The sequence below is a fragment of the Heterodontus francisci genome, chromosome 1, assembly GCF_036365525.1.
Source record: "Heterodontus francisci isolate sHetFra1 chromosome 1, sHetFra1.hap1, whole genome shotgun sequence".
NCBI classification, from domain to species: Eukaryota; Metazoa; Chordata; class Chondrichthyes; order Heterodontiformes; family Heterodontidae; genus Heterodontus; species Heterodontus francisci.
The window spans coordinates 35,723,101-35,735,584 of NC_090371.1; positions in this window are offsets into that span (position 1 = coordinate 35,723,101).

Genomic DNA, 12,484 nt, shown 5'->3' on the forward strand with positions numbered 1-12,484 from the left:
CAAGATGCCTCTGAAACGTCGCTATCGTACCTGCTTCCACCACCTCCCCCAGCAGCAAGTTCCAGGCACTCACCACCCTCTGTGTAAAGAACATGCCTCGCACATCCCCCTCTAAACTCTGCCCCTCTCACCTTAAACCTATGTCCCCTAGTAACTGACTCTTCCACCCTGGGAAAAAGCTTCTGACTATCCACTCTGTCCATGCCGCTCATAACTTTGTAAACCTCTATCAAGTCGCACTCCTCCTCCGTCGTTCCAGTGAAAACAATCCGAGTTTTTCCAACCTCGCCTCATAGCCAATGCTATCCAGACCAGGCAACATCCTGATAAACCTCTTCTGTAACCTTTCCAAAGCCTCCACGTCCTTCTGGTAGTGTGGCGACCAGAATTGCACGCAATATTCTAAGTGTGGCCTAACTAAGGTTCTGTACAGCTGCAGCATGACTTGCCAATTTTTATACTCTATGCCCCGACCGATGAAGGCAAGCATGCCGTATGCCTTCTTGACTACCTTATCCACCTGCATTGACACTTTCAGTGACCTGTGGACCTGTACGCCCAGATCTCTCTGCCTGTCAATACTCCTAAGGGTTCTGCCATTTACTGCATACTTCCCACCTGTATTAGACCTTCCAAAATGCATTACCTCACATTTGTCCGGATTAAACTCCATCTGCCATTTCTTCGCCCAAGTTTCCAACCGATCTATATCCTGCTGTATCCTCCAACAATCCTTATCACTATCCGCAACTCCACCAACCTTTGTGTCGTCCGCAAACTTACAAATCAGACCAGCTACATTTTCCTCCAAATCATTTATATATAATACAATATAATCAGGGATAGAAATGGCAAGATTAGGGAACCATGGATGACAGGTGAAATTGTGAAACTAGCTAAGAGGAAAAAGGAACCATACATAAGGTCTAGGCGGCTGAAGAAAGACGAAGCTTTGGAAGAATATCGGGAATGTAGGACCAATCTGAAACGAGGAATTAAGAGGGCTAAAAGGGGTCATGAAACATCTTTAGCAAACAGGGTTAAGGAAAATCCCAAAGCCTTTTATTCATATATAAGGAGCAAGAGGGTAACTGGAGAAAGGATTGGCCCACTCAAGGACAAAGGAGGAAAATTATGCGTGGAGTCAGAGAAAATGGGTGAGATTCCAAACGAGTACTTTGCATCGGTATTCACAGAGGAGAGGGACATGAAGGATGTTGAGGTTAGGGACAGATGTTTGATTACTCTAGGTCAAGTCGGCATAAGGAGGGAGGAAGTGTTGGGTATTCTAAAAGGCATTAAGGTGAACAAGTCCCCAGGTCCGGATGGGATCTATCCCAGGTTACTGAGGGAAGCGAGAGAGGAAATAGCTGGGGCCTTAACAGATATCTTTGCAGCATCCTTAAACACGGGTGAGGTCCCGGAGGACTGGAGAATTGCTAATGTTGTCCCCTTGTTTAAGAAGGGTAGCAGGAAAAATCCAGGTAATTATAGACCGGTGAGCCTGACGTCAGTGGTAGGGAAGCTGCTGGAGAAGATACTGAGGGATAGGATCTATTCCCATTTGGAAGAAAATGGGCTTATCAGTGATAGGCAACATGGTTTTGTGCTGGGAAGGTCATGTCTTACCAACTTAATAGAATTCTTTGAGGAAGTGACAAAGTTGATTGATGAGGGAAGGGCTGTAGATGTCATATACATGGACTTCAGTTTGATAAGGTTCCCCATGGTAGGTTGATGGAGAAAGTGAAGTCGCATGGGGTCCAGGGTGTACTAGCTAGATGGATAAAAAACTGGCTGGGCAACAGGAGACAGAGAGTAGTAGTGGAAGGGAGTTTCTCAAAATGGAGACGTGTGACCAGTGGTGTTCCACAGGGATCCGTGCTGGGACCACTGTTGTTTGTGATAAACATAAATGATTTGGAGGAAAGTATAGGTGGTCTGATTAGCAAGTTTGCAGACGACACTAAGATTGGTGGAGTAGCAGATAGTGAAGGGGACTGTCAGAGAATACAGCAGAATATAGATAGATTGGAGAGTTGGGCAGAGAAATGGCAGATGGAGTTCAATCCGGGCAAATACGAGGTGATGCATTTTGGAAGATCCAATTCAAGAGTGAACTATACAATAAATGGAAAGGTTCTGGGGAAAATTGATTTACAGAGAGATTTGGGTGTTCAGGTCCATTGTTCCCTGAAGGTGGCAACGCAGGTCAATAGAGTGGTCAAGAAGGCATACGGCATGCTTTCCTTCATCGGACGGGGTATTGAGTACAAGAGTTGGCAGGTCATGTTACAGTTGTATAAGACTTTGGTTCGGCCACATTTGGAATACTGCGTGCAGTTCTGGTCGCCACATTACCGAAAGGATGTAGATGCTTTGGAGAGGGTGCAGAGGAGGTTCACCAGGATGTTGCCTGGTATGGAGGGCGCTAGCTATGAAGAGAGGTTGAGCAGATTAGGATTATTTTCATTAGAAAGACGGAGGTTGAGGGGGGACCTGATTGAGGTGTACAAAATCATGAGAGGTATAGACAGGGTGGATAGCAAGAAGCTTTTTCCCCAGAGTGGGGGATTCAATTACTAGGGGTCACGAGTTCAAAGTGAGAGGGGAAAAGTTTAGGGGGGATATGCGTGGAAAGTTCTTTACGCAGAGGGTGGTGGGTGCCTGGAACGCGTTGCCAGCAGATGTGGTAGACGCGGACACGATAGCGTCTTTTAAGATGTATCTAGACAGATACATGAATGGGCAGGAAGCAAAGAGATACAGACCCTTAGAAAATAGGCGACAGGTTTAGATAGAGGATCTGGATCGGCGCAGGCTTGGAGGGCCGAAGGGCCTGTTCCTGTGCTGTAATTTTCTTTGTTCTTTGTTCTAATACAAACAGCAAAGGTCCCAGCACTGATTTCTCCGGAACACCACTGGTCACATCCCTCCATTCAGAAAAGCACCCTTCCACTGCTACCCTCTGTCTTCTATGACAGAGCCAGTTCTGTATCCATCTTGCCAGCTCACCTCCGATCCCGTGTGTCTTCACCTTTTGTACCAGTCTGCCATGAGGGACCTTGACAAAGGCTTTACTGAAGTCCATATGGACAACATCCACTGCCCTTCCTTCATCAATTATCTTCGTCACTTCCTCAAAAAACTCAATCAAGTTAGTGAGACATGAGTTCCCCGTCACAAAACCATGCTGCCTCTCGCTAATAAGTTCATTTGTTTCCAAATGGGAGTAAATCCTGTCCGGAAGAATCCTCTCTAATAATTTCCCTACCACTGACATAAGGCTCACTGGCCTATAATTTCCTGGATTATCCTCACTACCCTTCTTCAACAAAGGAACAACATTGGCTATTCTCCAGTCCTCTGGGACCTCACCTGTAGCCAATGAAGATGCAAAGATTTCTGTCAAGGCCCCAGCAATTTCTTCCCTTGCCTCCCTCAGTATTCAGGGGCAGATCCCATCAGGACCTGGGGACTTATCTACCTTAATGCTTTGCAAGACGCCCAACACCTCCTCCTTTTTGATAACGACATGACCCAGACTATCTACACTCCCTTCCCTAGACTCATCATCCACCAAGTCCTTCTCTTTGGTGAATACTGATGCAAAGTACTCATTTAGTACCTCGCCCATTTCCTCTGGCTCCACACATAGATTCCCTCCTCTGTCCTTGAGTGAGCCAACCCTTTCCCTGGTTACCCTCTTGCTTTTTATATACATATAAAAAGCCTTGGGATTCTCCTTAATCCTGTTTGCCAATGACTTTTCATGACCCCATTTAACTCTCCTGACTCCTTGCTTAAGTTCCTTCCTACTGTCTTTATATTCCTCAAGGGATTCGTCTGTTCTCAGCCTTCTAGCCCTTACGTTTGCTTCCTTTTTCTTTTTGACTAGGCTCACAATATCCCTCGTTATCCAAGGTTCCCGAAACTTGCCAAACTTATCCTTCTTCCTCACAGGAACATGCCGGTCCTGGATTCTAATCAACTGACATTTGAAAGACTCCCACATGTCAGATTTTGATTTACCCTCAAACAGCCGCCCCCAATCTAAATTCTTCAGTTCCTGCGTAATATTGTTATAATTAGCCTTCCCCCAATTTAGCACCTTCACCCGAGGACTACTCTTATCCTTATCCACAAGTACCTTAAAATTTACGGAATTATGGTCACTGTTTCCGAAATGCTCCCCTACTGAAATTTCGACCACCTGGCCGGGCTCATTCCCCAATACCAGGTCCAGTACAGCCCCATCCCTAGTTGGACTATCTACATATGTGGGGTCTCCCAGACAGCAGCCCATTGCTGCATCAAGGAGGGGACCAATGCCCTGTTCAAGAGGGCTGGTGACTGTGTGTGCTACCGGACCAACCATGCAAGTCAGGCTGAGAGCACCATCACTGGAATTCCCCAGGTGCAAGTTTTTATGCATGTGGCTATCAAGGCCCCAATGGAGCAGCCAGCCACCTTCATCAACAGGAAGGGCTTCAACTGGTCCGTGACCAGCAAAAGTGTTTCCTGCAGGTGTGTGCCCACTTCACGGGAAACAGCCACAACGCTTACATAAATCGACAGTGCCTGGTGCCACAGCTTTTCAGGCCCAATTCTCACGTATCGCAGTGGCCTGCTGTGCTGTTCAGAGGGGGGAGGCTTTGCATGAACAGGACATGATTGATCACTAGTCCTCAACTGACGAGTACTTGGAGGAGGCTGAGGAGCAGGAAGCACTGTATCTTGAACACCTTGCGGGCACATTCAGCAATGGGCCAGGGAGGCAAGAGACAATCTCATACTTACCTGCTTCCAGCCGCCATGATGGCCTCTCAGAGTGAACTCAATAAAGATTCACCTCAATGTACTCAGTCTGCCGCCTCCTTTCTATTTGGATTCCGTGCCTAGGGCCCAGCTTCACCACACGCACTGGTGCATCGATGATGTTTACCAAAAGAGGGCAGTGCCTAAACTGGCAGCCCAAGGAGGGGGAAGGGTGAAGACAGCATCTCATAATTAAAACATGAAAAAGTAAAGCATTTTCCAACAATGAATGTGAACTGCAATATCGATAGCGCTTTATAACACAATATAAATGTAAAATGTCGAACAGCTGTGAAACCCCAAGTGTGTCTCGGTGCTTTTCTTAATATGTTAGCAGCTGGGCTGGAGGCAGGCTGTCCCTTGGCCTGGAATGACTTTGGTGGCTGTCCTCTGGGTGTCTGAGGCCTGGAGGGCCCCAGATGCCTGAGGGTTTCCTGCACAGATGCAGGACTCTCCTCAGTCGTCGCGCTATTGGAGCTGGGCTCACTGGCGAAGGGGCTAAAGAGCTGCTGTCCACACTCGGAGTGTCCTGAGGGGAGCCCCCAGCTATGGAGGTCAGCCTCTCCTTCTCCCTTTCAAGGATCACTTGAATCTCCCTGCTGACCAGAGAAGGGCAAGGACCTGGAGAAGTCTCTAGGTGCCTTGTCCTTCTCTCACCTTGCCACTGCCGCGTCGAGCACATGGCCAAGGCGATGGTGTGCAGGTCTGTGTGCCTCTGTACGATCTGGCTCTCCATGAGGGTCACCAGCCTCTCAATGGAGGAAGCCATGTGCTCACATGCCTGAGACATGGCAGCACTCATGGTATGGAGGACTCCTCCATCATCTGTTCATGGCTGTGCATGGCCTTTGGCAGCTCCACTACATGTTTCCTTACCTCTGTCTGCAACTCCAGCGTGCCCTGTGCTGTCAACACCAAAGGCTCGGCATGAGCCTAGGGCTCAGCATGGGCCTGGCCACCCACAGTCCTCCTCCTCAGAGGTTGACGGCTGTCCTCTTTCACCTGGAGCCTCCTATGGATGACAAACTGCATGAGAGAATGCAATCATGTGTGGGTTAGGCAGTGCAGATCTTGTCATGACAGCCATGCGTGATGTGGATCTCCAGAAGTTGAATGAAGGTTGTTGAATGAAGACAATCCTCACTCTCTTGTGTGAAGACTCCAGTCTCACCATCTGCTATTGAGCGGCCGCCCTGGTTCCCCGCTAACTCCAGTGCCTCCACCTCAGCCGTCGACAGAGGCTGTTTATCTGGAACTCCTCCTGCAGTCCTTGGGGTCTCCCTGTTGTTATGAGCCTGCTTGTCCCTCAAGTGAAAAGAGGGAGATTGTAAGAGCTCACAGAAAGAGCGAGAGAACAGTTCTGGTGGTGGCAGCCCCTCGTCCTCTGCTGGAGTTTCCTTCATGGCTCATCCCCACGTCTGCTCTCAGAGGAGGTAATGGTGGTGAGCTGTGAGAGAAGGTGGCCTTTGACCAAGATACAGCCATGCGTCTGCCAGGTCCTGGTGACACCTAAACCTTTGCCAGCGCCTTTGTGGTCACTCCTTCCCCATGTCAAAGAACAAAGAACAAAGAACAAAGAACAAAGAAAATTACAGCACAGGAACAGGCCCTTCGGCCCTCCAAGCCTGCGCCGATCCAGATCCTCTATCGAAACATGTCGCCTATTTTCTAAGGGTCTGTATCTCTTTGCTTCCTGCCCATTCATGTATCTGTCTAGATACATCTTAAAAGACGCTATCGTGCCCGCGTCTACCACCTCCGCTGGCAACGCGTTCCAGGCACCCACCACCCTCTGCGTAAAGAACCTTCCACGCATATCCCCCCTAAACTTTTCCCCTCTCACTTTTAACTCGTGACCCCTAGTAATTGAATCCCCCACTCTGTCACGCTGCCTCCCACAGCCACATGAAAACCCCAAAGTGAAGAGATCTGTGGAGCACTCACCTTGGCAGAACGAAGGAGATTGTTGACTCTCTTCCTGCACTGTACCCATGTTCAGGAGCGGGGCGACCCCACGGCTGCTGACCTCCTCTGCGATCTCCATCCAGGCTTGTTAGGTCAGGTGGAGGACCGCTTCTTGCCATCCCTCAGGGAGGCATCGCTAAACTGTGGGGCCACCCCATATCTTGCCTCTGTCGTGGTGTGGTGTCCTTTTCCAGGGGCAGGGCGGGTGGGCCAGGGAGTCACTACCACACTGAGTTCATCAGCGATCAGTAAGGAGTAAATCACTGAAAGGCACCAATCCAAGCAAAGCTGACAAGACTTCAAATATGGCACCTGCACCTACTCATTTAATGCCACAATCAGCGCACGGAGACCAGTCCCATTGCCTAATTGGACAGGCGCTGTGCCTCCATTATGATAATTGGCCTGTGTGATTATGATGGGACGGCCACACACATGATGAGCAGCGATGGCGCCCACTTCCTGATTTGCCGCTGGGACCCGCGATAGGTTCACTAAATTCACCCTGGGGGGAGTCCAAAAGTAGGGGCCATAAATATAAGATAGTCACTAACAAATCCTATAGGAAATTCAGGAGAAATAACTTGACCCAGAGAGTGATTAGAATGTGGAACTCACTACCACATGGAGTGGTTAAGCATAGATGCATTTAAGGTGAAGTTAGATAAGTGCATGAGGGAGAAAAGAATAGAAAGATTTGTTGATCGGGTCAAATAAAGTAAATAAAGTGAGTGGAGGTTCATGTAGAGCATAAACACTGGGCTGAATGTGCTGTTTCTGTGCTGTATGTTCTATGTAAATTCTATGTCATACTATGGAACCTGATTCAGAGAGTATGGGTAAAGACATCAGTGGTGGAGTCTGCAGAACCTCTCCATGTGATTAAGGCAAGAAATGTGGGTAGATTTAGACAGTGATAGTGTTACTGTAAAAATAATTTCTTTGTGTCAGTATTTACAGGAGAGGAAGAGGGCAGCTTTTTATTATTCATTCATGGGATGTGGGTATCGCTGGCTAGGCCAGCATTTATTGTCCATCCCTAATTGTCCTTGAGAAGGTGGTGGTGAGCTGCTTTCATGAACTGCTGCAGTCCATGTAGCAGTTTAATACAACTGAGTGGCTTGCTAGCCTTTTTCAGAGGGTGTTTAAGAGTCAACCACATTGCTGTGGATCTGGAGTCACATGTAGGCCAGACCAGGTAAGGATGGCAGATTTCCTTCCCTAAAGGACATTAGTGAACCAGATGGGCAATTATTAATTGAATTCAAATTCCACCATCTGCTGTGGTGGGATTTGAAACCATGACCTTAGAGCACTAGCCTGGGGCTCTGGCTTACTAGTCGAGTGACATTACCTGCTGAAGATTTCAGTATTTTCTGTTAGTCACTGTCAGCTAGATCGCTTTAGGTGAGTTCATTCAAAGACATTTAGATTATTCACATAAGTAAAGTTTCAATGTCCATGTCACCTTGCAACTGTGACATTCTCGGGACAGGAGTGAGGTCTAGACGAGCTTAGAATGATATGCCAGACAGAGACTGCAGGCTCCTGAACATAATGGTGACTTCTTTATTCTGTTCTAGTTTCACTTTCCCTTTGCTAGCATGTGTGTTCTACAGTAGCCTTTAGAGTATACAATGCACAATGCAATTGCAATTTCAAACACTGCAACAACCAAATTCAAAGCTAAATAGAATCAGTCATGGTCCAAAAATTGGCCACTGACTGATTACATTCTGGTCCTAAAACCCAAACTGGTCTATGTAGGATTCACTAAAAAAATTGCTCTCATCATAAGGTCAAACAATGTTGAGTCAAACCTATGTTGCCCAAGAAGTTGCAAGTTTCATGTCTTAAAGATACTGAAAACCTGTTAAAATTTTCAGAAAAATTTGGCAAGATGTCCTCGCCCCTGCAGAAGTCACACTAGATGATGTCAACCAATTTTGGTGTGCCTTCAAGAAATGTGTTGTTCCTCGGCAGCAGATCTTGAAGTAAAAAGTAAAATACCACAAATGCTGGAAATCTGAAGGAAAAATGGAAGAAATTCTGGAAACATGTAGCAGGACAGTCAACATCTGGGGACAGAACAGAACATAGGAAGAGGTGTAGGTCATTCAGCCCCTGCAACCTTTTCCGCTATTCAATCAAATCAAATGTCACTGAACTAGTAATCCAAAAGCCCAGGCTAATGCCCTGGGGACATGGGTTCAAATCCCACCACGGCAGCTGGTGGAATTTAAATTCAATTAATTAATAAAAATCTGGAATTGAAAGCTAGTCTCAGTAATGGTGCCATGAAACTAGCATTGATTATCATAAAAACCCATCTGGTTCACTAATGTCCTTTAAGGAAGGAAATCTGCCATCCTTACCTGGTCTGGCCTACTTGTGACTCCAGACACACAGCAATGTGGTTGACTCTTAACTGCCCTCTTAAATGGCCTTGCAACCGACTCAGTTCAAGGGCAATTAGGGATGGGCAACAAATGCTGACCTTGCCAGCAATGCCCACATCCCATGGAAAGAATTTTAAAAAGTGATTGATCTGTAACTGATAAATTCATGTTTTTGGGCATGAATTCCCCTTCAAAAAATTTTTAGGGAATTGCTTGCACCAAAGCACTGATTTTCTATTTTTGTTTCACATTTTCAGTATTTGTGATATTTTACTTTTTACTTCAAAATATTTGGAAGTTTTAGAGATTAGAGATACAGCACTGAAACAGGCCCTTCGGCCCACCGAGTCTGTGCCGAACATCAACCACCCATTTATACTAATCCCATATTCTTACCAAACATCCCCACCTGTCCCTATATTTCCCTACCACCTACCTATAATAGTGACAATTTATAATGGCCAATTTACCTATCAACCTGCAAGTCTTTTGGCTTGTGGGAGGAAACCAGAGCACCCGGAGAAAACCCACACAGACACAGGGAGAACTTGCAAACTCCACACAGGCAGTACCCGGAATTGAACCCGGGTCCCTGGAGCTGTGAGGCTGCGGTGCTAACCACTGCGCCACTTAAAGTCGTGGTTATGTTACTGGACTAATAATCCAGAGATAAAAACAAGAAACGCTGGAAATACTCATCAGGTTTGGCAGCATCTGTGGAGAGAGAAGCAGAGTTAACGTTTCAGGTTATCAACATCCTAGGAGCTACCACTGATCAGAAACTGAACTGGAGTAGCCATATAAATACCGTGGCTACAAAAGCAGGTCAGAGGCTAGGAATCCTGCGGTGAGTAACTCACCTGCTGACTCCCCAAAGCCTGTCCACCATCTACAAGGCACAAGTCAGGAGTGTGATGGAATACTCTCCATTTGCCTGGATGGGTGCAGCTCCAACAACACTCAAGAAGCTCAACAGCATACAGGACAAAGCAGCCTGCTTGATTGGCACACCATCTACAAACATTCACTCCCTCCACCAGCGAAGTACAGTGTGTACAATCTACAAGATGCACTGCAATAACGCACCAAGGCTCCTTAGACAGCACCTTCCAAACCCACGACCTCTACCATCTAGAAGGACAAGGGCAGCAAATGCATGGGAACACCACCACCTGCAAGTTCCCCTCCAAGTGACACACCATCCTGACTTGGAACTATATCGTCGTTCCTTCACTGTCGCTGGGTAAAAATCCTGGAACTCCCTTCCTAACAGCACTGTTGGTGTACCTACCCCACATGGACTGCAGTGGTTCAAGAAGGCAACTCACCACCACCTTCCCAAGGGCAATCAGGGATGGGCAATAAATGCTGGCCTGGCCAGCAACGCCCACATCCCATGAATGAATTTTAAAAAAGGTCTGCGACCCTTCTTCAGAACTGGCAGGTATAAGAAATGTAAGAGACAAACGAAAATCCCGTCGGAGAGAAGAGCAGAACTTCTTCAAGGTAGGTATTCCTGGAAGAGATGTGGCAGTGATTTACATTTCTTAGATCTGCCAGTTCTGAAGAAGGGTCACTGACCCGAAACGTTAACTCTGCTTCTCTCTCCACAGATGCTGCCAGACCTGCTGAGTATTTCCAGCATTTCTTGTTTTTATTTCACATTTCCAGCATCCTCAGTATTTTGCTTTTATAATAATCCAGAGACCTGGACTAATAATAATCCAGGGAAATGTGTGTTCGAATCTAACCATGGCAGTTTGATCATTTTAATTCAGTTTAAAAATACTTGAAAATAAAAAGCTGGTGTCAGTTAAAGCAACCATGCAGCTATTATAATGTTGCAAAAACCCACCTGGTTCATTTATTTCCTTTAGAGATGGGAAGCTGCCATTATTACTTGGTCTGTGTCTCCAGTCCCACTCCACTGTGATTGACACAATACTGCCCTCTGATGTGGCTGAGCAAGTCATTCAGTTATATTGAACCCCTACTCGAGGTTCAAGAGGTCGTCCCAACACCACCACCTCCTCAGGGCAATTCGGGATGGGCAATAAATGCCAGCCTTTCCAGAGACATCCACATTCCGAGAATGAAAAAGTCCCTGATGTAGTTTGATACTGGCCATATGAACATCGAAGGAAGAAAAAACGCTAAGGTCCACATAACATGTCCTACATAACTGCATCACAATATATACAAATCCCTATCGCACCCGGATGCCAGGTGATCTACTGGGAGAGGCAAAAATACCGAAGTAGATTGTGTATGAGTAGACAGTTTGTTTCAATGAGAGGGCACAGATTTAAAGTAATTGGTAAAAGAAGCAAAAGTGACATGAGGAAAAACTTTTTCACTCAGCGAGTGGTTAAGGTCTGGAATGCACTGCCTGAGAACATGGTGGAGGCAGGTTCAATTGAAGCATTCAAAAGGGAATGAGACTGTTATATGAAAAGGAAGAATGTGCAGGGTTATGGGGAGAAGGCGAGGGAGTGGCACTAAGTGAATTGCTCGTTCGGAGAGCCGGCGCAGACACTATGGGCCGAATGGCCTCCTCCTGTGCTGTAACAATTCTGTGATTCTGAATAAAAAAACAACTACTTCCTGCCTACGACCTTTCAACTAGTTCAATATATTACCACTAATACCAGAGGCTTCGATCTTAGAGTCATAGAGTCGTACAGCATAGAAACAGGCCCTATTACCCACCGCGTACATGCCGACCATAATGCCTGTCTATACTAATCCCACCTGCCTGCATGAATTCCATATCCCTCTATGCCTTGCTCATTCAAGTAGCTGTCCAGATGCCTCTTAAATGTTACTACTGTTCCTGCCTTCACCACCTCCTCAGGCAGCTCATTCCAGATACCCACTATTCTATGTGTGAAAAATGTACCCCTTTGATCCCCTTTAAACCTCCTCCCTCTCACCTCAAATCTATGCCCTCTAGTTTTAGTCACCCCTACTATGAGAAACAGACTCTGGCTATCTACCCTATCTATGCCTCTCATAATTTTATATACCTCTATCATGTCCCCTCTCAGCCTCCTTCGCTCCAGGGAAAACAGACCCAGCCTATCCAATCTCTCTTTATAACTCAGGCCCTCCAAACCAGGCAACATCCTTGTGAATCTTTTCTGCACCCTCTTTAGCTTAATCACATCTTTGCTGTAGTGCGGCGACCAGAACTGCACACTGTACTCAAAATGCAGCCAACTCTTGTACTCAATGCCTCGGCCGATGAAGGCAAGCATGCCATACGCCTTCTTCACCACCCTGTTTACCTGTGTTGTCACTTT